Raw genomic sequence first — 26,854 nt, forward strand, 5'->3', positions numbered from 1 at the left:
GCGTCGAGGCGCAAGCTGTCATCCAGAAGAACAGGAGGGTTTAGGTAGTGCCTCACTGCAATCTTTAAAGGTCATTTTCTCAAAATGAGTTTTTCTCATGTTCCTGAGTGAGAAATGTCCACTTCAGTAGCACGTACACACACCAAACCTTCCAGTTATATTCCTATCAATATTATGAAGGCTTTTACTGAAGGGTTTGTTCATATATCATTCATAGCCTGAATTATATATCATTTTATACCTAAAAACATGGCGAAAATTGATATTTTATGGCGGTTTTTTTTTGTATTTTTTTATTTATGGAGTGATAAAAAAGAGATATCCAAAATCCCTTCTGTAAAAATGTTAGATTCTAATATGACTACAAAATGAAACAAGAATTTCGAACCTGACTTTATCCAATGTTCAGAATTGCGTTCCTGAAAGTATTAAAATATGCACATATTTAATGAGATCATGGCTCATTTGCATGGGGGGGGGGGGGTGCGGTGCCCCTATACATAGAATCGAATTATGTGGGAAACACTGGATAATAATAATAATAATAAATTATCTATTTTTTATTATTTATTTTTTGTAATCATCTCGCGACCCCCACTTTGGGAACCCCTGCTCTAGAGGACCACTACAAGTGTACATCAGCCAGTAATGAGTAGAAGCCACTTTTTTCACATGGTGGAATGAACACTTCATTAATATGCACTAAGTAGTTACTTAATGTAATAAGGAGTAGTCAGTGGTCATCATGAGCATCAGGAGATCACTGCAGAGATGGGACTAAAACACACTGCAGACAATTACATATTCAGCTCAGTGGGTGTTTTTCCATTTTCATTACCGATATCTTCAGAAATGTGGCTCGTTTACTTATGTTGTCATTTTTCATTGGAACAAACCACTAACAAAGGCTAATGTGTTTCTACAATGAACCATTTTTGTTAGGACAAATGATTCTTATGTTTGGCATTTGTTTTTACTATGTTCACCATTTGTGTTAGGTGTGTTATTACACATTGGACTAATTTGCACCAAACACAAAGTAAAGCAAATGCTGATGGGAATATCTGGCGTATGAAAAGTCAAAGGGTTAGAACAACAAACTAGACCCCAACAAAGACTACTGTGTTTCTAAATCGATGATGGAAGATACATTTTTTTTGTACTACGTTAGTGTTTTAAACAAGAGTGGTTTGTATTCAGGGGAACTATAGTGTTACCACTGAGTTGTCCATCTGGCACCATTAGTGAGGATCTGCAATATGAGTCACGTAGTGGATGAGTCACGTCACTTTGAGGGATTATCGAAGTGAGAAAAGGTTGTGTTTCTCACTTTTTCCTCCCTCTGTCCTTTGTTTGGTTCCTTTCTCCACTCCCCCTCCTTTTTTCTCTGCCTCCCCCCTCCTCTATCCTCTACCTCCCATCTTCTGCCACCATCCTTCGCCACACTCGCACCCCATCATCTGCTGCTGTGGTGGCCCGGGGGTGGGCGAGCTAGGAGAGTGATATTTGCGGTACCAGGCAGACATAATAAAAAATAAAAACCAGAGGGGAGGACTGGAAAATCTATTAACGGGACTTTTTCACATCTAATGTTGCAAATATTGCTTTTGGGAACCCTGAATAACATAATTACAATCCAGGAACAAAACATCAGCCAAAGACACGTTTAACCAGGAAACAAGAGGAGGCATTTCACTGCTAAACTCGTCCGCAGCGTGAATGAGTCTGCTGTGTGAAATTAAGGATACAAACCGATGATTTACGCATCCCTGTTTGCAAACGTCAAAATAACATAGCTTTTTAATAATCCTCATTATGTGTCTGGTGGTATTTTTTGTGTATTGCCATTAAAGAAAAATAACCCCTCCAGGTGAAAATGACAGGTTTGCTCTGGGTAAGGCAATATGTTAATACTTGAGTCTATTTGGACACTTCAATAAAAGAGGAAAATGGAAAAAGGTAGTCGAGGAGATTTGAATACAGCAGAAATCTACTTGTATTTAACACTCAAAAAACTTTTTTTTTTAAATCAATACAATTATTTGTAGAAAGGAAAAGAGTAAAATCATTTTGAAAATGACAGCCTTCATTCCAGCCCTAGCAGCATTGTCCAGCAGTATAGGCACATTATTTTTTTAAGAGGTTTTGCCTCACAAAGGCAATGCTAACATGATGGTTTTTAGCATGTGTTTTTACCAAATTCGCCATCTGACACGCTAACATTAGCTGAGAAGCTCCAAATTATAGACGAGCCTGATAGGCATAACTCTCTGGTATTGAGACATTAATTAAAGTAGGTCATTTGGAAAATATATATACTTTCACATGATAATTGAACCTACATAACCTATGAGTCGTGAGGATTCTTCCTCTTGATACCAGGAATCAAGAGGATGACAGGAATCATAGTCTTGGTGATATATTAGTCTGGATCTGTGTTACAGTCACACAAACATCCCTCGAACCACACTGCAAGCATGGTTATAAATAGTTTTAAGAATAAAAAGCACAAACAGACTTGAGTACTAACATGCTGATGTTTGTTATCTTCCCTTATCACTTCTTGTGTTTTGTTTCTCTGCAAGTTCTGTGGGGTTTTATTATTTAAGACAGCTGTTTTCTGAGCTAGAAAGCTTTTTGTTGTTATTTTGTGACATGTTTCACCATCTCCTCTGCGGCAGTTACTAATGGAATATTCTTTTATGTGATTTCTTTGTAGCATTTGTCACTACATTTGCTATCACTGTGAATTAGGCTGTAAAGTATGGCTCCACACCATGTGTCTTCATATCAGTGTTTCATTAAATGCAGTGTCTGCAGCCTGTAGGCTCTTTGTATTCCCCTTCTCGTGAGAAGGCGGTGGCGGCGCCGGCGATGGCCTCCGAGGTGACGAGATTTTAATTTGTCTCGCCCAGCCTGCAGTCTGGCAGGGTGTGTTAATCGCCCCGACGCCACTCTAACGGTTGAACAATAATAACGGACCTGTTTAATAGAAATTAATTACAGTCATTATACAGTGAGGGTCTGCCAATCAGCGGCTCCGGGCATCGACTGAGACGAGGAGGGGTCAGCAGAAAGCCTGAGCTCACGTCTCTCTTTTGGAGTTCAGTGATAAGTGAGGCTGGGAAGACGGATGACAGACAGGCAGCTGCCAGGTTAAAAAATAAATAAATCTGTAATCACCGTTCCACTTTTCTACTTAATAATCAGGGAAGTTTTATGCGTCATTCAAAAATAGTTAATATCAATTAAGTGTTCACCAACTTGACGGAACGTGCAGCATTTAAGGGGACATCAAAGGGATGTTAACGTGTTAGCGCCCCTGCTGACGTTGGGTTTTGAGCTTCTTGCAACGTTTTTTATTTGCAGTGTTTTGTTTATGCAATGCTTTTAGTATATGCTGCTCATGTTTCGTGAAGTTGGTAAAGATGTTTCGGAACGTTTTTGTTTTATTTTTGCAAACGTTTTTGAAAGTGTTTTGGGCCATAATAGCCTGTTTGTACCTGTCGGCCTGTACCTTTTGAGCATGTCTCTAGATCAACACACATAAAGGATCATTAGATGGTTATTAAAATCTCTTTTTTTCAGCTATTTTACTGTATTCTCCTATTATTTTGACACAGTTTCACATTTTTCGGAAACGTTCTCACTTAAATAAACTAAAACCCTGCCCTTGACACTATTTGCATAAAAGCTTCACATTTCAGAGGGAAGCAGCTCAAATCAGAATATTTGCAAGTCACTGTTTTTGATGCCACATTTGTTAAAATGAATTAAAAATATTAATTATTTGTGTTTCTGGTATCATGGAACCTTAGATTGGTTTGTGATGTAATGATATTATCAGAAATGTTGAAAACAGCAAGAAAACAAGTCAAAAAAAGGAAAACAATAATCATTTCATTTGTATGTATGCTTTCTGCAGGTAGTGTGCTGCTCTCTGACGGATGGTTAACAATGAGTGGAAACTCTCCAGCTGTTTAAGCCTGCCTGTTTATGGCATGCCACCCAGCCAAGGAGGCATTGTTTTATTGTTGCTTTACACAATGAGAGTTGTTAAATCTGCACATGAACTCACATTGTATCAACAGCATCTGCTCCTGGTTCACTTTCTGGGATTACTCCTAATGGGGATGAATCTACAGCCTCCACAGACTGAAGCTGGGGAGCTTATACTGTGTCTGCAGAAGAGCTGGTTTAATCCTTCATTTCTTTCCATTTTAAACACATATTTCCGAGTTTATCATGTCTAAATACCATATTTTGTTTTCCTTTTCTGTTGTCGGTTGAATCTGTTTTCATTTGTTACTGCCTCAACTTGTAATAAAACTCTTCACAACGCCTACCTTGCGCACTTGTTGTATTTTGCATTGAGCCAAAAGCACTTTAGGCCTGCACTTACCAAAAAGACAAGAGGATCAACTTTCGCCATACATTTTTCATTTGATTCAAACTATAAGCTATAATGTAGTCATCACTGTGTTCTCACTCCCACAACATCTCAAAATACCTTCTCCTGTTCCAAGCAAAAAGCAAATATAGATATAAATCAGAGATGTCGGCTCTTATAAAGTTATGTATGTGAACTCCTGTGTGGCTGAGCCTCTTTAGGTAACACAGGGGAGTGATTTTATTTTTGTCATGTCTCAGGTATGTATGTATGTTGTCGGAACAGGTTTGTGCTCCGATGTTTGGCAGCCCGGCTCTGTCTGCTCAGCTGCTGGAGATTAATGAGCTGTCAGCGGAGAGGGAGGCATTAAAGGAAGCCTTCCCATGGTCAGAAAAGATAATTACTGCTGATCAGTGGTGCTGTAAGAGTAATAACTGTCTGCCTGTCTCCCTGCTCATCTGTCTCCGACTACCTGACACAAGAGTGCCTGCCAAAATGGAACCCTGTCTGTCTACCTTCATGTCTACCTTCATGTCTACCTGTAATTTTCCATTTTCTATTATTTATAACTAGCCTTCACATAACACAACTTCACTGATTGTCTACAATAACCCGCCACTACATTCTATTAAGCCTTGACATGGACACAGCAGAATAAGGGGCAAAACCTTAAAAAAATTAGAGGAAACGTCAACTTATAAGCATTCAAATGCTCTTTTGAATTCCCATTTGGAGTTGTAAAGTCCTTCTTCTGATTTCAGAGTGGTCATGAGGTTATTATGGAAACAACATATACTACAAAAAATACCTTTTGTCATTTGAATGTTTAAAAAAAACACACTATTATGGTTTATCCATTCAAAGATCAGCGGATGCAGTATTGGCCGATGACGGTCACAGCGTCTATTTGAAGCCTTTGTATTTATCGGTTGGCATTATTTATTCATGCAACTGATTATAACCAGTGTTCCTAAGTAACTAAGTACATTTACTCAGTACTTAAGTACACTTTTGAGGGATTTTTTGCTATTTTGTAGTTCTACTCCACTACAATTCAGAGGTAGATATGGTTATTTTACTCCAATACATTTATGTAGTTACTTTGCAGATATAGATTAATGATAAATAGGATCATTAATCTAGGATTATTAGGATACATATAATCAAAACATATAATATATATGATTGTGAAAAGTGCCAATCTGCATAATAAGTAGGTACTTGTACTTTAGGTAGCCTACTTCAAGTTCACTCAGATGCCGATACTTTTTTACTTTTACTTGAGTAACATTTTGAATACAGGACTTTTACTTGTAGCAGTATTCCTACACTTTGGTATTTCTACTTTAACTTAAGTACAATATCTGAGTACTTCTTCCGACTCTGATTGTATCTACATATCAAGAAGCCTGCCGCAGAGGAAGTGAACCGGAAGTGATTTTCGTCTCCGTTACCTAATTAGTGAATTATTAATATGCGTATTAAGTATTAAGTCACAGTAAGGTATTGTATCATGCTTTGCACAGGGAAATAAAATCACATTACTAGTAGAATAAAAAGCGCGTGTTGCATTTAAAAACCTTGTTTGGATGCTGTTAAGTCTGCAGGCCGTCTGAACTCATGTTGTTATTTGTAGAAGTCGGTGGGTGGATTTTCGGCGCACCTGTAGCAGATAATTACACCGTGAGATCAGCGGAGCGACCTTATCGTGGACCAATCAAAAAGTATAAACAAGAGAAATGTCATGAACGCAGTTATTGTAGCATTAATGTTAACAGATATAACAATTGACAGCGAATCAAGTAATAAACCTTTACCTGTGCTCTGACTGCTGTGTCCAACTCTCAGGGGCGCGATTAAAACCAACACCTGTTAATCGTTCCGGGAGGGGCTACACCCAACATGAGTAAGGTGGGGGTGTTGAATAAATGTAAGATTCATGTTTGGTAGCTTTTTTGTAGATGGTTCGTGTATTCATAATAAATAAGATGTACTTAATGGATTGATGGTCATTTTTATTTATTTTAAACATGTGTTTTGGTATTCTAAGTAAGAATAATTATTCTGGTAATTCTACAGATGTGACAATAGCACCCCTTATTTTGGTATCACCTCAGGCTGGGGCCTTTACATTTCTGCTCTCCGGTGCAGTTTTGTGGGGAATGATAGCATGGCCTTGCTGCAAAGTATACTGCCATCTTCAAAATTATAATTACTTTAAATAAGTTGCCCACATTTGGAGTTTGCTTCATCACCGAATTCCTTCTTGGTACCTCTGATAGATGGAATCTGAGCCAGATGGACGTCTCGGTTAAAGGTAGGACCAGTATGGTATTTCAACATGCTGTTGTGTTACACAGCAAGCTTCTTATTCTTTCAGTAGGCCAGTAGGCTTTCTAATATTGTACAATTGGGCAGTGTTGTGTTAGCGTTGTTTTGTTCAGTGTAAAAAAGCAAAACAGATGTGGGGGTCTTTGGTTTGAATACTGACCCCCTTGGTCAACATGACAATGTCTCCTTTTGCAAGATCAGAAAATTGTGTTAATGTTTCTCACTCCTTATGAGTTGGTGCAACTTGGGAAGTAGCCTCTCGCTCCTGTATGAGTGTTTGGTTGAATGTTGACATGAGGTTAAAGTGCTTTGAATGGCCGTTTCAAAGTCCAGTAAAGCACTTTATAAATACAAATACAGTCCTTTGACTTTAGTGATACACTCACTTCTCTGGTTTGGTCATTTATGCATCGAGAAATTGACTCCCAAAAGCATTTGATCAGCCTTCATTGTGAACGATTGATGGCAGTTGATTTGTGCACAATTAGATTGAAAATGCAGATGTATGTTAAAAAAAAAGAATCCAGATAAAGAGCAGGAGAGCAGGTTTGTCAACATAAACAACGTCCTCAAACTGTGATGTCCACAGCATGAGGAATATAGTTTGGAAATGTGATTTGAAAGACTGGGACACACTTCTTTAAGTTTTATAGAAATATGAGATGAAAATATCTCCAGTCTTAGAAAGCTCTTTAGTATATTGCACCTGAGTTATATAATAATGTCTACAGCGAACTGCATCTCTGCCATTTATCAAAGCTGAGTTAACACAGAAGCTACAGAGTCTGTCCGTCTTCTCAGCTGAAACTCCAGAGACTTTAAACCTTCAGGAAGCTTTCAGTCGCTGAGACTTTGTACACAATCTGAAGCTTTTCAGGAGAAAAACACTTTCGGAGCTCCTGCAGTGTTCAACTACACGAATGCTGTACGTTATCTGAAGCAACCTAAGAGCTTGATTCATTACTAATCCATACTGTAAACTACTCAGTGACACCAGCACAGACAAATTGGTTTCTTACTGAAAGTGTCAAGTCATCCATCTTATATACTAGCCCAATTTAAGGCTGATTGTATTTCCCCCTTCCAGCGCGTTCAGCCCTTTGCTTAATGCATGTTAGTGAAATAAAGACGGTTTCATTGGAGTGCATCATCTCTGTTCTAGTTATATATTTTGGTTCTTTTTATGTCTTTCCTCTCAGGTGATGGTAGCGTGTTCCCCACTCTGTTTAGCAATATGAATGTAACAAGTACAAGACAAAAGGAGAGAAAGAGCTGATGCAGAGCTGCAGTGTATTCATTTTCTGAATAACTGATGTCAGGCCTGCAAGCTAAAATGTAAAATGATGAAAAAACATGTTTGAAAACATGACCACATAGTCAATGTTTTTTTCCTGAGCAGTAATATTGTGACTGTGTGTGATGCATATTTTTGACGCTCTTGGTATATTTGTTCTATGTGCTTTTTCTTCTCAGCTTGTATTTCCTCACATTCTGGCCTGTCCACAGAAGCTTTACATTCAGCTCCAGCACATTATGAAACTGGTTTTCAGAGATTTTAAATAGCAGCTACTTTCCATATATTAGCCCATTATGAATGATAGCATTGAGGGCTAAAGGCTTCAGAGTAATGACGCCTCTTCATGTGGCTTCTTCAGAGCCAGCACTCACTGCACATACAGATGCAATTACTTCAAGACTGACGTACCTTTCATGTGGTGCAATCTCCCTCGGATATATTTTGCTCGTCTTTCAATTTGACGATTATACATTTGGATGTTTTTTAAACCTCCAATGGATCACACTTTTGCATGTGGTTGTATATAATAAACACTTAAAATTGATGATGAAATGTGTATTTTAATGAATCAGTCATTGTACACTTCATAAGTAATGATGTTTTTAACACTAGAACCGCCAGAGATTTTTTATACCTAAAACCGCCACCGGGGTCAAATTGACCCAGCATTAGAATGCATGGATTTTCAAAGTAAAAGTATTGCTTTAAAGTATTTTTAAATGCAGCTTGTGCAGTAGAAAAAGCTGAAGGAAACATTTTACCTAAGGTTTAAGTCTCAAAAATGTAATACAAGTTTGTTATTTCTCTCTTATGAATTATTATGGTCACATGAAGCTTCCAGGATAGCCAGGATCCAGAATAACCATCTTTATTTTATTTATGTGCACTGTGCCTAATATGTATTTTCAATGTATTTATGATCTGAGTACAACTTTCTTTGGTTGTCCAGTGATGGAAAAACCTCAAAATAGCAATAACGGCGCATTATCTCTTGCCTCCTCTCTATCTTTACATTTCACTCTCTCTGTGAGCTCATGATATTTATTTTAACAGCAGATTATTAGTTCAACACGGGCCTTGTTAATTTACTGGTTGGCTTTCTCACCAGGAGCAGCCACGGCTGACTGGTAGATCCTTAGCTGCTGGAGTCATATACAAACATTAGTTCCTCTAATTAAGGACGGCAGCTAAAGTGCAGAGTAATTGGTCGCTGCGAGGTCTTTGAGAAGCGAACATGCAGCTACACCTCCAGGCAGGCGAAGACGTAAAGTTGCAGAGCTCCAGGAAGGCTCCATTTCGCTTGTCTCCCATGAATGCCAATATATGCTTTATGAATTATACATTTTCCCTTCCCTTAGTTTTGGCTATTAAATCTGTTCCAGACATGAAAATGAGGACTAATTACTTACAGTGACTTGTTTGAGCAGAGGATAAAGGAGTGTCATGTTAATGTTTTCCTGCTGACAACAAATAGGAACGGCGGTTCCATTGATTTCTGATGACCCGAAGGCTCTCCAGAAACCTCAGATCTTTGGAGTCGATAATGTCTCACAGTGCGATGAGATATTTGAAAAGCCTCTGTTGCTGCCAGCCCACATGTATGTGCAAGCCACAAATTTGGCTTCATGAAACACTCCCAGAGAAATTAGTTGTCGCGGGCGTTTACAGTAAAGAGACATGGGTAGTGTGACTTACAGGGTGTTGTCTGGGTGTGAATATGAGCGCTGGCGAAAGTTTCACTCTCCTTATATTGTTTGTGTTCATAAAAAAAAAGAAAACCAGCTTTTTCTAGCAGACTTGGCGTCCCATCGTTTTGAAATGCAACATGCTCAGACTTGCACACATTTTTATTACCAATGTCGACTTTTAAAAGCAAGTATTTTATTTAAGTGTTTTCTGTTAAGTGCCGGTCTGATGAGTGCTAAAACTGGCAGCGAAGAGCTTTGGGATAACCAAGACTTACAAATGCAATTTAAAAATAATTCTTGATCTATGATGGGATTTTCTCACCTAAAAGGCCCGAATACAACTGTCAGTTAACACCCTTTTTTATTTATTTCCACATTCCAAAAGGTAGCCTAGTTCAATCTGATCCCAGTGAAATTTTAAAATGGCTCTGTAAAACAGGTGTTTTTAAATCTGGATTGATTAAATAGACATAATAAAAGGGTCCTTTTGGGGGTTTTCTCATCCAATTCAGGATGTCAATTTATGCTGTGACATTGCAGCAAATACAGCAATAAGGATTTGTGTCTACATGGTTTATTTTTCCAGGCTCCAGCAACTGTTTTCAATTGTTACCAATGAGACGAGAGTGTATGCAGCCGTCTGGAGAAAGAGCGCTAAACTTAACTAAGGAGCAAGTGGCAAAAACCACCAGTGCTCCATGTGCAGAAACCCCATCAGAGGCTGCCGCGCTTCACTGCTCTGTTAATTATTTCTCCCTGCTGGTATGTCACACCTGCAGGGGAATGTCGCTGCAGCCCGTCAGCCAGCAGCTGAGCCGGAGCATGATTGATATCTGTGCTCATCTCATTCGGTCCCTTTGCCCGATGGCGTGGCAGCACAATGAGCTGCTTCTTCTTCTTCTTCTTCTTCTTCTTCTTCTTCTTCTTCTTCTTCTTCTTCTTCTCCCTCTTCTTCTTCTGTCTCCCAAGTGAGTTGCTGTAATTCTTCTCTGCTGATCGTTCTGGCACACCTTGAATGCTGGGAGGGAAGGCTGATGGGTGGATTAATGTGTGTTTGGGAGTGTACACCTGTAGGTGTGAGATTGTGTGGCTTGAATGTTTCAGAGCCACATGCACACACACATAAGCTGCAAGTGACCCCAGCTGACATATACTCACTGTGTTATTGATTGTATCTTAAGTCCACTTCAGTCATGAATACCAGGTGCAGAAGAAGAGGCTGGTGAACAGTGATTATTAACCTGTGAGATGATTCAGCTAAAAAATGTGGGCCAACCCCACATGGCTCATAGCCAACATGGACTCACATGAACTCACTTGTATGTCAAGGAAAAAAAACACGGTGATGAAACCTCTGCATGTGATGTAGAATAAGTTGTTGACAGATTCTTAAACCTGACGATATAAACAGTTGAGTTTTTTCGGAGAGGCAAGTTCAAATCCAGGCCATAACTTCAAAATGTGTTTGCCAGAAATAAGTTCAAATAGCAACTTAGGACACGAAAATGGAGATGGCAATTTTCGATGGAATCTCAGAACCAATAGACCTGTCTGACCAAGATTTATATAAATACATTAAAGAGATAAACAATCCCATCTCTCCATTTCAACTCAATTTTTGCGTCTCAAATCTGACTCACGCAAGAAGAAGTTGTGGTCTGGATATCCACTAGCACACACTTTTCTGAACTAGACTCAATTAGTTAATTTAAATGGCATTTAAAGCCACATACAGTATCTACTAATGCCAGGAAAGTCAATGCCTGTTGGGAACTTTATACGGAGAATTTCCTTTCCAATGTTTGTTTATTTTTCCCTTCGGTATAACAGCTCCACTGGGTTTGCTTTGCCACGGTGACTTTAAGGAGGATTATCCCATTAAAAAGTTACGTCACCACATAACCTCTATTGCATTTTGTGGCTTTGCAATATACATTCATTATTTTGCAGCCACTCCCTGTGTTTGACATCTTTACTCTACTAACCTCTGCCCTTGTCTGCACAACAAGCAACTGGATTTATTTTGTGAAGCCCTCGGGGGATAGGTTATCTGAGCAGGTTAGACGAGCTTCATTGGGACCACAAGTAACACACCTGACAAACACAGGTGAGTAATGCAGCTCTATTGCCATGGTGATTTAGATTGATGCTCGTTAGCCGCTACACAAACTGGTTGAAACACAAGCTCTGACTCCAAATCATGCTACAAAAACCAAGTATACACAATTAACCCGCATAGTGTTGAAACTGATACTGTGCAATACAAATATTAATTTCACCAAGTAAACCTAAAATGTGTCCTTGTTGATGTTGGAATTGGAGCTGCTGTGATGCAAGAACAACTCCAGACTGAATCTGACAATAAAATATTATCTTATAATAAAGTTGTATTGTAGTTTTGAATTGGGACACAGCTCAGGTGTGAACGTGAGTTTAAATGGATGAATATGAGGGAAGGTGTTTCTCAAAATGAGGGTGCATGCTCAGCAGCCCTGCCTGGATGAATGATGGCTAAATAAAGGCACAGGAGAGGAAAAACAACTTTAAAGATGGAGTTCAGAGGCCGACTGAGTCTATCTTTGAACAGCAGTAGTCACTCAGTCCAGTAAATCCACCAGGATTGAAACCTAATACTTGTGGGGTTTAGAGGTGGACGGACTGGCTGACACTAACACGCCTTCCTCAAAGATCCTTTTTGTCCTAAGCGTTCAGCCGTGGACAGAGCAGCGCTAACAGGCAGCTCCTAGCGCTTAGCCAAGCAGTTGTGAAAACACACGGACCCCGGCGCCAGGGATCTCGCTGCGCTTTTTTGACCAAAACCAAGAAGGTCTGGCTGAGAGCGAGGGGCTCCGAGGGGGCAGCGGGGAGGCGAGAGTGAAGATGAGGGAGTGGAAAGGGAGGAAGATTATTGTTCAAAGCTCTAATAGGGTTTCTGAGGCAAGGCTCAGCGCATTTAGAGGAGGAGGTCTGGAGTCAAGTAATACTCGGTCCGTCTGGGGTGTGGAAGTCCTGTCAAAACAAGCTACCGTGAGAATGCAAGCCTCAGCTATTGGAGGGAGCAGGGGAGGAAATACATGCAACCCACAACAGCAGCAGAGGTGATTTACATGAAATATAGCTCACTGAAGAAACCAGATTTACAAATATGTAAAGTAATACCTTAAATGCCCTATTTAAATGTTAAAACCTAGCATGGTTTATGTTTATGTTTATTAAGGATCCCCATTAGCTTTTGCTCTCGACAAAAGCTACTCTTCCTGGGGTCCGACACTTAAAACAATTCAACAATAATACAGCAACATTTAGGACATAATTCCTGACATCATTAACAACATTAAAAACATCACCAATATCATCAAAAACATGCGATTAAATTACATTAGGGTTCACAGCTCACAAGGGTACATGGTCATTAGTAGATGGCCCTTCAATCTCTTCTTGAAAGAGGCTCTGGACTTTATTTCAGTAAGGTAGTTTGGCAATGACTTCCATTCCTTTATAGCTCTATAAGTCACAGAAGATTTCAGTAGATTTGGGGTCCTGGGTTTAGGTGCCGGTAGATGGCTTGATGTAGCTTGTCTAGTCTTATGGTCATGCTCGTCTCTTGTGTAAACTATTTGATCATAAAAATACAGTGGTTTTTTGCTAAACTGGACATTTTTTAGAAAAGAGATAACACGAGATTGCAGACGTTTCTCAACTGGAAGCCATGATAGGTTTCTATGCATAACTCCAATATGAGTGCGCTTCGAACAGTGGAGAGCCAGTCTGGCAGCCTTGTTTTGAGCTATTTGTAATTTCTGTAAATGTGTTTTTGCTGCTGATGACCATATGACCGGACAGTACTCAAGATGTGACAAAACCAGAGACTGAATTACTTGTTTCAAAGTGGTTGGTGTTACATACTTTGTACATTTTTCGCCACAGCTATGCTCCTTCCCATTTTAGTTACGATACTGTCAATTTGCTTTGTCCACCGTAAACCAGAATCAAGAACAATGCCAAGCAATTTAGTCTCGTTTACCTGTTCCACTGGCTGACCAGCCAGTGTCAGGCTTAATTGAGGATTGCTGCTTAACATATGTCTGGATCCGTTAAGCAGCAATCCTGGTAATGGTAATGGATGGGAAAGTGCACAATCGACAACTAAATGCATTGCAAAATGATGTGTTTGAGGTTGGTTTTAGGATCATTTGCAGCCTAAAATCAAAACACAGAGCCAAAACCTATTTCAGTGTTTCTTCTTTATTGTTTTGTGACTGATCAGTAGATAAAGACTTAATATCGTTTGCATTAATCAGCGTTAAGCAGAAGCATTTTTTACCACAATTGTTGGTTTTAAGTCTCTATGGATATGTCTCTATCAGCTAAGAAGGCATGGACACTTCTGTTTATTGATCTTAGAAAAACGGCTCAAGCTTTACGTTTTTGTTAACGTTAAAATGTGATTTTGTAGTTGGCAGTGGATGTAAAATATGGCCTTTTGTTCTAAACATGTTCATAGAATACTTCCTTCTCCAAATAGGTTTTTATTTAGCTTTTACGTTCACATGATACTCACAAACATAACATATTCCAATTAATTTGGCTGGGAAAGGTGTATTAGAAGATTGTGCATACTTGGAGGGAGATGCGTTTTAGAATATGTTTGCAGCTATATAATGTGATGGAGATGTTTAACCATATACAGGCGACAGGCGTCTGTTGCTGTTTCCTGCAGTTTACATTACTTTTCAAAATGAAATCAGCCAAACTAAGAGACAGAGAATCAGGACGCTTTTATATGAGAGTTAGTTGTGAATCTAAAGCACTCTGCAGCTAGTGCTGTTCACGCTGAAGGGCTCTCAGAGCTCTTTCTATTACTCTGGTTTATTTGCGGTCTTCTATTTTGGATGCGACCTATTTAGAGTGATGTCTGTGTTTATGCAGTCCTTTCGCCCCCACGAAAACACTCAGGTTACTACGCAGCAGTAATTACGCACCCTGCTTTTAGCAGTCATAACACAAAATGTTTGGGCTCAGGGAGAACGGCCTGGGGTGTCACTGCGAACAAAACATCTAACCAGACATAGTAACCCGTGTTTAACTGGGCTGCAATATAGCATCTCTGACATCGGGAGGGAGCATGAAAGCGGGCAAACGTCCACTCATGCCAGGCAATAAAAAGAGAAGACAGGGTGGAAGATAAATATATATATTTATATGGAGACGGAAACAAAAGGAAGGGTGGACTGACTGACTTTGAGCTTGCTTTCAAAGAATGCTTTTGAACATTATTTATGACTTTATGATTTTGAGAGGCAGACAGAGGCAGGGAATACAGAAAAGCAGAGTAACACCAACACTGAGACAGATCCAGAGACATGGAGACAGAAGAGCCGACTGAAGAGTCCCCAGCAGTGTGAGCTCCGGTACAGCTGGATCCATTTTTATCCAGACGATCAGGCCCGGTCCGCTGAGGTGTCATTACTGTGTCGGGCAGATGATGGATGATCCTCGGGACGTTTTGGTTCTGACCCAGCTTCGAATCAGCGATTGTGTCCCACCCGAGCACAGATACATCTTTAAATAAACCACAGGAATGTAACAGCATAGTTTCTTTAATTCATTGAAAATGCAAAACGATTTGGCTTTGTTAAATACCTAAGATAAGTCAGTACAGACACAAAGCGATTATATGTAACCATTTGGACTCATACACACTCCTTTAAACAATCAATGTGCTCAAAGTGACAGCAAATCGTGCTTTCCTTCACCGAAATAGACCAATGCAAAATGTCCTCCTGGAACGTATCGTCTTGTTGTCATGTTTATAATGACTGTTGTCTTTTGGAAACAGTCACAAGTGGCATGTTGTTGTTGTTGTTGTTGTTGTTGTTGTTGTTGTTACACCACAGACGCAGATATTCTGGGTAAAGAATTCAAGTGTTTGTCTAAGTCTTACCTGTCCTGCTAGAAGTAAGGACAAGAAGTATCAGATATTAACGTAAAACTAATCTTGAGGTCAAGATAGCTTATCACCTTATAACTATTCGCAAACTACAGGAAGTCACAGCATCAAGCAAAGAAATAGCCACACACAATGAATTAAAAGTTTATCTAATTCAAAATATGTAATCAAAATTGCATGAAACAAAATATTTTTGAAATGGTATTATGACACAAAGTACGTGTCAAAATAACATACTGAATAGTATTTCAGAGATGTCCTATCCTTTATTGTATTCCACAGACTTTGAAAAATAAAAATCTTAGTTCTAACAGATCCTCGTAAATATGAAGCCTCTTCATTGTCTTATATTCTATATTATAAATCATTATGCAATATTGCAATATATGCAGATTATTCAAAATAATTGGAATTAAATATTTATTTCCAAATTCATCGTTAGAAGAACAAATAGTTTATGAACAAATGTAGGCTATTTGTTCTTCTTCTTGTTTAGGTCTTTTTGCTAAGCTTAGCTAACCGGCATAAACCTTTTCATCGTAATGGTTGGCAAGATCATCTTCATAAAGATATTTACCAAATGTTATTCCTTGCGATATGTGGTTTTACGGTGTCTTATAGTGTCTCCTTTGTTCAATATTTGCTGTGGTACATTCAATAACTTCATTTCACTTGATTCAATAGCTTGAACAGCCAGAAATACCAAGACGTTGAAAGCACTAAACACCGCCCTTATTGCCATCATCTTTTTTTCATTTCTACCTAACTGCATTAAAGCGCAATATCCACCCTGTTAGGACCATCCTTTGTTGTTTCCAAGGTAACCACCAGCTGCCATCCCATGAACCCCGTCCACAATGCAACATAGTCATCCTTACATTTTTCTCTAGGTTTATTTCCAATTAGGGTTACCCGCCATTGTTAATCACACCATTGCCCTGGGGACCGCTGAGAGAGTGGGACATTGATTCTGAGTATTATCCTCATGATTGATTTAATGAGACACTTTTTACAATCAACTAATGAAGCCCACTAGTTTGTCGAACTGGAAATAGATCCCTAATCATTTTAATGCTTTGTTTTGCAGCTTTAGCACCATTGTTTCAACAATCAATCCAATTGTTCATTTATTTATCCGAGCTAACCGAAGTGCAGAGACTTTTTCATCTCCTGATGTTTGCAGGGAAGTGTTTCAAGACAAATCCGGTCATTTGATCCACAAGTAAGGAAGTTATTTCTGTCATGATCCCCTTGCACAAACTTTCTTGGTGTTTGTTGTTTAAGCACACGGTGAGTGGGTGTTGTGAAGGTAGCAGCTCGTCCCCCAGGGTTAGTAAGACAGGTATTCAACACACAAAGAATCTAAAGACTGTCACATATCCGGTCCGAGCTCTGAGCTGCTTTCCACCTCCGCTTCCCAATGCATGTCTCAGATTCTTCACTGTGCTGCCTCTGAAGTCTCTGATAGACCGGTAAACAAGTGATACTTTAAAGAGAAGCTTTTATTTTTTAACTGAATCCACCGATACTCTGCTCCAAGAAACTTCTCAGTTTGAAGAATTCGTTACCACATCTCTGAAACAGAGTCCCATTTGAAACATACTGTAACAGACCTTTTATAAATATTTGTTTGTGTAATTTAAACAAAGGCTTTGTTCAGATCCACTTCCATGTTGGTAAAATACTGTGGACTTCATTGCACTTTGTGATGAATTCATGAAAAGATGCAGAGACAGAAGTTAACAAACATATTTTTTGCAAAATGGGGAGAGATTTGCCTGGAAATGACTGTGAAACTGTCAATGATAAAACTAATGCAGTGGTGGCTCAGCAGGCTTAGTCTTGAGAATACATTTTAGTAGACTATTAGAACATTGTTCAAGTTTGTGCAATTATTTATGTACTACATGCACCTTAACACAAATGTTTGGAGGTGACTGGACTTTTCAAGATTTAAATATAATATGTTTCTTCTTTCAATAAGCCTAGATTCATTATTCTCAAAATATATTTTGAAGAAAAAAGTGATGTAATGTGTAGGAACACTATAACTAAAAATAAATGGGCATAAACAATGAAATAATATAAAAATAAACTGAAGATCCTGCATTGTGACTTTTAAACATCTAATCCACAGATATCCCACCATACACTATTAGCATTAAACAGCTAAATTGATACATGCCAGGATCATCGTACCATTTGCATATTTTCAAAGTCAATTCCTGTAAACAATCCTCGATGGTTTCCATAGGAAAACACCGTTCTGCGATTTCATACGATCACTGAATGTCAAAGTGTAAAGCTTCACCCCAACAACGAGCCGTCCTCACATTTCACAACTGAAGCCATGCTGCTTTTCGTCTTCATCTGCAGCATGCATAATGTACAGCATTGATTTCCATCAGGCTTTGAAGGTTGTACATAAAAGGTGATGTGTTACATAAATGCAGCGCTAAAACTGGTTTATGGGGGAATTCGTCTCCTTATTGCTCCCTGCTGCTATAATCATTACACTGTACCATCATAATTGGGGTGAAGGACGTGACTCTTCACGTGTGGTCCCTGCTGGTCTAATTTAATCATCCCAATTGGTTGACCTTATTGCCGTCAAAACACCTAACTTTGTGTTATTTGCACGGAATGATAGTGACTATGCAAAACTTCCCAAGTTTGAATGCACCTGCAATACAGCTAGTGTTCATTTCCCCCTGTTCTCTGAGATCATATTAAACAAAATATCTTTATTCTGTCACATTCATTTAAAGGGGCACTATTGTGCTTGTTGGGGTTTTCCCTTTCCTAATGTTTTATATAAGTTTGTGTGCATGCAAATAGTTGGCAAAGGCTAAAATCCCAAAGTTCACCCCAGAGGCATTTCTCTGGAAATGAGAATAATAGGGCCCTTTAATGCCTATGTAGTAGCAATGAAATTCACCTTTAGGATTCTTGCTATTATGAGTTTGTATCTTCGTCCCAAAAAATATGTTCATGTAACATATTGCAAGATCAGCATAAAAAAAACAAAGTTAAAAGTTGATATACTGTAGGGATATTGAGACTGTCTTGGTTGAAGTAACACACACAAAACACTATTACTTTAATAAAGACCAATATCATTTTTAAATAAGCTTTAACACGTTTGACATATGTTGCTGTAAACTTCTTACGTCAGTACTTACCTCAGACTTAGTGTTACAAAGGAACTGATGAAACTTGCTTTTCATAATAGGCAAAAGCGAGACTTGTGTACAGTAGCTCCCATTATGTTTGATTGACACATGAATAAAGCACAGAAACACCACAGAGATTAGCTCTTAGCAACAACGATGGAGACTAAACAAAACAAGTATGAAACACTGAGCCACTTGAAAATGAAATCAGTGTGGCTGTGCAATTATTAATAGATGAATAACATCACACAAGCAAGTTCATTCATATTTCTTATCATGTGCTATGAGTCAGAATAAGACAGAGGAGGCTTTATTGTTGCTAAATAAGCCCAAATCTAAGATATTTTATTTATCACAAATTAAGCAATTTTGAAGATAGGCTTGATAAAAAAAGAGTTTAATCTGAGTTTTTTGTTTTGTTTTTCACTGGTAGTCCAGCGCTGCAAACACTTTCCCACAAGTTACCCATAAAGAGTAGAATGTGCCTAATCCCATGCAGAGTTATGACATATGGTCAGTGGCTTAAGTGATCTGGGGCCATCTTAAGATGGAGCTGGAATGCTATTCCCAAAGGGGAGAGGGAAGGTAAATAAAGGAGACAATGCTGGGCATATATGGGAAAATATTGACACGGCTGACCTCAGTGCTTAACTGATTATAGGGGGTAACATCTAACAGCTGTTTACCTCACAACTTTAAAAAATGTGAAATCTATTACTAGTGATCTGCACATATTTAATGGCGGAAATGCCTCGTTAAATCCCTTACTAAAGACTCGCCAGTCGTAAAGTGTACCTGATTTTTTTTAACCATGGATTTTATGCTATGGTTAATATTGTAAATTGAAAACAATGCAACAAAACAAGTGTGTTGTGTTTTTTGTTTGTGTTGGAACAAGTATGTTTGTCATGAGGTATATTTAAAAAAATAATTATTGACTTTTGGTTTCTCAAGAGACACACACATTGATCTCGAGGGTGAAGGTCCTGTGTTTGTTCGAACCATCCATCCACCCCGACCTCCTCCATACGCACTTCGGAGGGCTTTAATTAGGAACCTATTGTGATAGGTCAAAGACAAACTCAACCCAGGATGAAATACGTGTCCCTTAAAACATGATAGCCGATGCAGTTTTGTTGTATGGCAGCTTGTTTTTAGAAGAACAGGCTGCACATGGACACGGTTTTGTTAAAGAATCGCAGAATTACTTTTTTTCTCATAAACCTATAGGTGGTTTATTGAGGATCAAATGACTTGATTTACGGGCATACAATTCAAATATGTAATGCATGTGGCACATTTAGCTTAAAAATGTGTAAATATGCATATCCAGTGTTCTGCATCAAAACTAATCACAAGTTGAAGTGAAGAGTCTGAATGCACACATGGTTCGGACTTGTACTAATAATGTATGGTATGTATGGCAATCCATATTGTCTTTGCTTTAAATCTCTCCCCTTAACTGCTTTGAGACACACTGATGAATGTATGAGTACTTTAATTGAACTATTCACATCTTAAACTGCATTGTAACTTTTATTCATGTAATTTTTCTTTTAATGTTCATTTTATTAATGTCTTTCATTTTTGTAAATCACTTTGAATTGCCTTATGTTGAAAGGCGCTATATAAATAAACTTGCCTTGCCTTCAAAGAGCGGGACCTACTCTCAAATCCAATATTCCTGCACAAATGAATGCAAGAACAACCATCTTTTCTATACTGGGTATGTTTCTCTCTTGACCTCTCTGCCCCCATGATTACTGAGCTCCTTCTCTGATCAATACAGATCAATAGTCAATAACTCCTCCGCTTGTTTTAGCCGCAGGAGAGGTTACTGAAGGGCGCTCACGGTAAACGAGGATGAGAAATCTTGCCTTGAGAAAGCAATAGGCAAAAATTGTGAAATATATATTTATTAATTAAAAAGGAGGGCTTTGAAATAAGATGCAACCACTTTTAATAAAATGACTGAAATGTGACGAAAACCAGAGGCAGAAAATACTGTAGATAGATAATTGCACACACTTTTAAATGCACTTATAAAGTCATTGAATATTTCAGAATAGGATATTTTCATCAAGTACACCTTGGATATGATATATGTTGATGTTCATCGACAATTTCCTTTTGCAGTAGCATCTCTCTGAATAATATTCATTCCTATGCTACTATTTGATAAATAAATATACACAAATGTAATTATGACTCAAATGCAAATCAATCTGTTCCTGTCCCCGACTATTTAGTTCTGTGCCTTTTCTTTTTAATAAAGTAGCTAGGTTACTGCAGCACATACCTGAAGCTGAGAGTGAGCGCAGTAATGGGCCTGTGTTGTACCAGCAGTTTGACTGGGAATGTGTCATCATCTGAAAGAAGACAAATTGCAAACAGTAACTGAAACAGCCTGCAGCGTAGCCACCTTCAACTCCTCCACAGCTTCATCATTTGCGAAAACTGCAGATGTAACTACACAAAGATTGAAAAGAAACATCGGGGGAAATGTGGGGGGTTTCAGAATCAGAATCAGAATACCTTTATTAGTCCCACAGAGGGGAAATTTGCATCGTTACAGCAGGAAAGAGCCACAGACAGCTTAATGTTACCTATGGTAAGAAAAAAAAAAAAGTACTAAGTTATGATATAATAACAAATATAATACAGATTTTAGGATTTAGCAGCCAGGTATATATTAGTTATTAATGGCATATGTATATAATGTGTATATATAGCACATATTGCACATAGTTTGATGGTATTTAACAGTATTTACAAGACACAAAATGCAAAAAACACACCTTGTAACGATTCAAAGGATTTAGCAGCCAGTTATAAATTACACAATTATAGCACATATTGCACATAGTTGATTGGTATTTAGCATCAAGGGGTGATATAGTCTGTGTTGTGGTGTGTGTAGGGGAGGGGGGGGGTCTACTAGGGACTGTGCTGGTTGTATAGTCTGACCGCTTTGAACCCTCTGAGGACGGAGAGCAGCACAAACTCGGCTGCAGTGCGGTTTCTAAAAGAGACGTCTCTAATTGACAGCTCGCTCCTCCGGTTCTCCTCCGTTACGCCTGTTTTTTCTGCTGGCCTGGGACTGATAACAAAACCCCCCACTTCAAAACACTCCACACCCCCCCTTACACACACACACACACACTCAAACACACACACACACACACACACACACACACACACACACACATGTGTGTGTGTGTGTTTGAGTGTGTGTGTGTGTGTGTAAGGGGGGGTGTGGAGTGTTTTGAAGTGGGGGGTTTTNGTCACCCTGAGCTTTGACCCGAGGGGGACTAAGGTTCAGGTCGTGTGATAAGGGTGACTCGGTGTTCGGAGGGGAATCGTGTCATTTATGTCGAATTTAGAGAACCTAGCAGTGCCTATTTTCCACAATCGATCTTAAGGGGCCCCCTAGCCTCGGACTAGTGCACTAAGTTTTCTAGCTTAGCCACTCTTTTTTTTGCCCCTAGCCTAGAAAAAAAAAAAATTTATGAACAAAAAAACAAAACATACAGTTACCAATGGTTTTGTTTTTACTGTAAAGTTCAGAATTTCAGTAGGACTCGGAATCAAGGCAAAGTTTCTGTCTTGTAAGCATCACTACACACACGCGCAACACCGCACAAACAAAAAAGGGGTATCCCTACACCTACACACACTCGACGAACACACCACACGCTACAGACGCGCTAGTTAGCACGCTCTCGCTTCTCCTACCAGCTCTCTCTCTCCACACATCGCCGATCGGAGCTCACACACAAGCATTAACAGATCATGTACGATTGCTCATGACTTTTGCCAAATAAAACCAACAATGAGGATATAGCGCGACACTTTCTTTACAACAGACGTTCAGACGAAGTAGCGCAGACAGACGAAGTACGCAGCGTACAAGCCTATCTTATAGGTTAAGTATACTAAATATTTTTTCTATAGAGAACTATCCTGATGACTCTACGAAAACAGAGGGAATTACGTAACCGTATTTCTAGCCTAGACCAGCCTATCTCTTCAAGCCACATAGCAGACTTTTTACACGTATATATAGACTTAGCATAGCCTTAGTTTCTTTCTCCACTAGCTCTCGCTCATGGGATACAATGCTCTCTTTCCCCTACTTCTCTCTACCAGGACGTCTTGGTATCTTTCTAATTGGACCCTTGCCGCGGTCGACTCGTAACATCACCAACACACTGTATCTCACATACATATATCTTCAGACGTCTACTTTTTTCTTCCGAACTAATGTCAGCTCAGTAGGAAGTCGTTTCCTGCTCTTTATTCTTTCGAAGGATCAGATGCTCACTACTCGCGTGATTTTCTGGACGCAGTTCTACTCTATCTCGAAAACTTATATGGTTCGGCAACTAACATATTCTAGTGCACTATCTAGACAGACTGTAGACAGTTACACAACTGTCCTCTTTTCGCGCATTTAGCACTAAGTCCTTGACATGTTTTACGAGGGGTAACAGAAAGGGTACAAGCTGTCAAAAACACCAATTACGGAGGAAGGAAACAGAGATTGATCGAATTTGTTCGCGACCCTATATTTACAACAGCAATAGCCTCGTTCTGCTAGAGTCGCGGAGTCGACGTCATAGTCTCTCGCGACGAAACATATACATTCTAGGACACACCCCGGCAGAGCAGACACGCTATGTCCGGCTGTACAGAGGTCTCTCGGCTTGCAACAGAGCTGCCGACACCCGCACCACGTTACGCTAGGAGTGTGTGTAGAGTGCTGTGTAGTGCGTGATGCTGACAGGCCCCCGACTTCCCACATCTACTCCCACCCACTACTAATCACTTTCATACACAGTTATACAGGTATCTCAAAAGGAAGACACAAGACGTTTTAGGTAGCATCAAGGGCCTGGTGGTACGCGACAAAGTAGAGAGCGACGACACAAGCTACTCTTTCTCGTCGTCGTTGGGTCACTTGAACTTGGTGCTTCCGAAAGCCAATTTCTGCGCACACCACGTCTGACAATCTTACTCGTCTTTGTAACGACAGTACCGTTTCTAAAACATTCGAAATACGTCAAAACAAACAGACAGCCGAGGTTCCGATCTTTGTCTGTATAACTCCTTGGTTTTAGCGTTATTCACACCTGTCGTTGTGTCCCCGGGCAAGACACTTCACCCCAAATTGCTCCTGTGGGGATTGTCCAAAGTACTGAATCTATGTAAGTTGCTTTGGAGAAAAGCGTCTAACAAATGACATAATGTAATTACTACCATGTGCAAAAAAAACCTCCACAGCTTTCCTCAGTTTAGCACCTAATTAAGACCACTTATGTAAATTAAGTGATTCATTTTTTTCCAATCGCAACACTCTAATCTGGTACCGATTGCTCATGTCTGCAGGGTAAAACATATGTAAAGCTGTTCTATCAGTCTGTGGGTTCTCGGTTCAGCAACACCGTGGTTCCTGTTGCTGTGGGACTTATTTTGTATGTCATAAAGCTGGAGCGTTCTTTAATTTCTGAATTATTAAGTGAGCAGTAAGGAATTTGGTCAATAAAGAAGGCCAACAAACAATCATACGATAGCTAAAAACTCCTGCTAAATACAAATATATGTTTTTACCCTTGCATAAAAATGACTGCATTGAGCCTTGAATGTCTGATTGTAAGCCTCTGCTCTGAGAAGGTGCAAAATGTGTCCCTCCTCTCAAAGCATACACAATATCTTAACCATATGTAATTAACCATTTCTATAATCTGGATTTTTTTCCCTTTACCATATCATGGACGGAAAGTGCTTGAAGAAAAACGATTGAATTCGCAGTTGAGGGTTTTGCAGAACGGTTAATAATTGATGTATTTCTCTGGCAATGGGGTTTGTTATGTGCATTCTGCTAGATGTATGTTGCTGTGTCACTGTTGTTGCTTCTTGGTTTGATTGAAACTAATCCCAATTTATGGGTTTAGTTACATTTCTCTCTTTATTGCCTCTTTCAAGTTGGAAGTACATGGGCAAAATATAAAACATATATATGGTACTGCTTAAATATATGGCCGCTTTTGACCCATTCTCTTCTATTTTTACAGGAGTAATGCTTCAAAAAGTGTTTATTGTGAGAGCCACTTGGCTGTGTCAGTGCCTGGACCTGTTGCATTTGACATTTAATCCCTGGGCTCTTATTTACCGAAACACCATCTTGGGAGTGGAGCGATTAGCTGCTGGAGGTTAGACAACCCTCAGTAATTGTCTGCGGCATGATGGGTCACACCTCTGCAGTCAGCAGCGTGTTGTTTGCCTCTGAGACTTTGGTCTACAAGTAATTAAATCCCTTCAATGGGCCGGGCCTGTGAGCTAGATAGAAACCACTGACTCCTTCCTCCCTCCATCCTTCCCTCTGTCAGCCTCCTCCTACCCTTCTCTAAACTCGACTCGCAGCTCCGGCATTCCTTTGGCCTGACTGCATCAAACTGTGCTGAATTATAATTAATTAGTGGTTGGAAAAAAGAGTTGACCGGCTTAGAGAAAATTATATAGTTTGCTTCCAGAGGGTAAAACTGAGAGAAAGAGTGAAGGAAAGTGAAAGATCTCTGCTGCTGAAGAGCAGAAAAACACACCAACGTTAGTCTTTATAGCCGCTATAGCAGCAGCATCTGTACATACTCATGAACTTAAGTCAGACAAAACAGAGGAAGGAACACATTAGAGGGAAAATCCTGCACATTTCCATTTAAAACAAGTACTTAAAGATCACTGGTGACCTTCATTATGAAAATCACACTGGCTTTAACAGAAGGATCTTGTGTGAAATACATTTTTTAAGTGGAAACCATCAATAATTGTTGAGAATGATGCTGAAGAACCCATGCTGCTATAATTAAAGCTTTGTTCTGAAGTGCGTCAGCAGTTTTCTTAGTCCACTTGTTGCAAACAGATTTTCAAAACATATTATGTTTGTTTACTGCTTTGATGGAGTGAATATTGTTTTCTGATTTTGTACGACCACATTATTACACCTTTTTAAGCAGAGCAGCCAATTGAAACTTATCAGGATAAGTGCAACTCTTTCCCTCTTATGAATGAATCCAATTCAATTTTAGTAGAACATTTACTGAAGCCAAGATTGGTGCAGTTGAATCACCATGAAGGATGGTTAGCATTGCTAAGGCGTGGACTTATGATTAAAAAACTGATTAGTCAGAAATGTCAAGCTGAAAAAAGATTGTTGAGTCATTTTAATTGTTTCACACCCCTTTCAACTCCCAAAGGACTGTGTCGGGCTATAAAGCTTGTACGTGAATCTCTTTAAACAACTCACATCACCTATCTAATCCATTTCCCCCCAAAACGAATAACCAACCGCAGCAGGTAGAACCCCTAAAGAGATGAGGTTGACATTAGCACTGTGTCATTGGCAAACAGAGGTCGAACCACTATTACTATTTGAAAATGATCCATTTCCTTTATCTGGGATTCATCAATCTCCTCCGACATGAGAGAGCTGATTAGATTTGCCCCCAAAGTGCAGCATCCCTGCAGAACAATTTATAAGACCGGAGAGTGAAAAAGTTCTGTAGAAACCATATGAATTTAACACTGCATTTTTATATGGAAGTTACCATTTCTACCAGCTTCCAACATAAGCTAAGGTAAGAAATACTTTTTGGATCACCAATAGTTTTCTCCTCTTCACTAATCAAATCATTGTGTCTCATGGAGAAAGTACCGAAAACCTCATCCCTTTAACACCCCTCTCCAGGGGCGGACTGGCCATTGGGAATACCGGGAGTTTCCCCGGTGGGACCTCTTTTTTTTTTTGCCTAAATCCTACCGGCCACTCCCTTTTTTTTTTTGCTTACCTAAATCCTACCGGCCCACATTTGTAAGTGTTCCGGCCCAGCCCAGCCCAGTGGGGTGTTGCCCAGTGGGCTGGGCTGGGCTGGGCCGGAACACTTACAAATGTTGGCCGGGGTTCAGGGGGAGTGGCTGTACCCGTACGATAGAAAAGGGGGGAAGTGACGTCTGACTCAGAGGTCGAGC

The 26,854-nt window shown here is 39.5% G+C and overlaps 1 long non-coding RNA gene across 1 annotated transcript in view; it reads right to left on the reverse strand.

The window, feature by feature from the left end:
- Positions 1-6,232, reverse strand: part of LOC104955632 (uncharacterized) — a 59,676-nt gene extending 53,444 nt beyond the window's left edge. Inside the window, exons 1-2 of the long non-coding RNA XR_799472.1 lie at positions 6,208-6,232; positions 5,971-6,053 (exon numbers count right to left, since the gene is read on the reverse strand). This is a non-coding gene — a long non-coding RNA (uncharacterized lncRNA). The remainder of the gene's footprint in view (positions 1-5,970; positions 6,054-6,207) is intronic.
- Positions 6,233-26,854: the final 20,622 nt, after the last annotated feature.

This window comes from Notothenia coriiceps, unplaced genomic scaffold (genome assembly GCF_000735185.1).
Source record: "Notothenia coriiceps isolate Sejong01 unplaced genomic scaffold, NC01 NC01_scaffold00024668, whole genome shotgun sequence".
Lineage (NCBI taxonomy): Eukaryota > Metazoa > Chordata > Actinopteri > Perciformes > Nototheniidae > Notothenia > Notothenia coriiceps.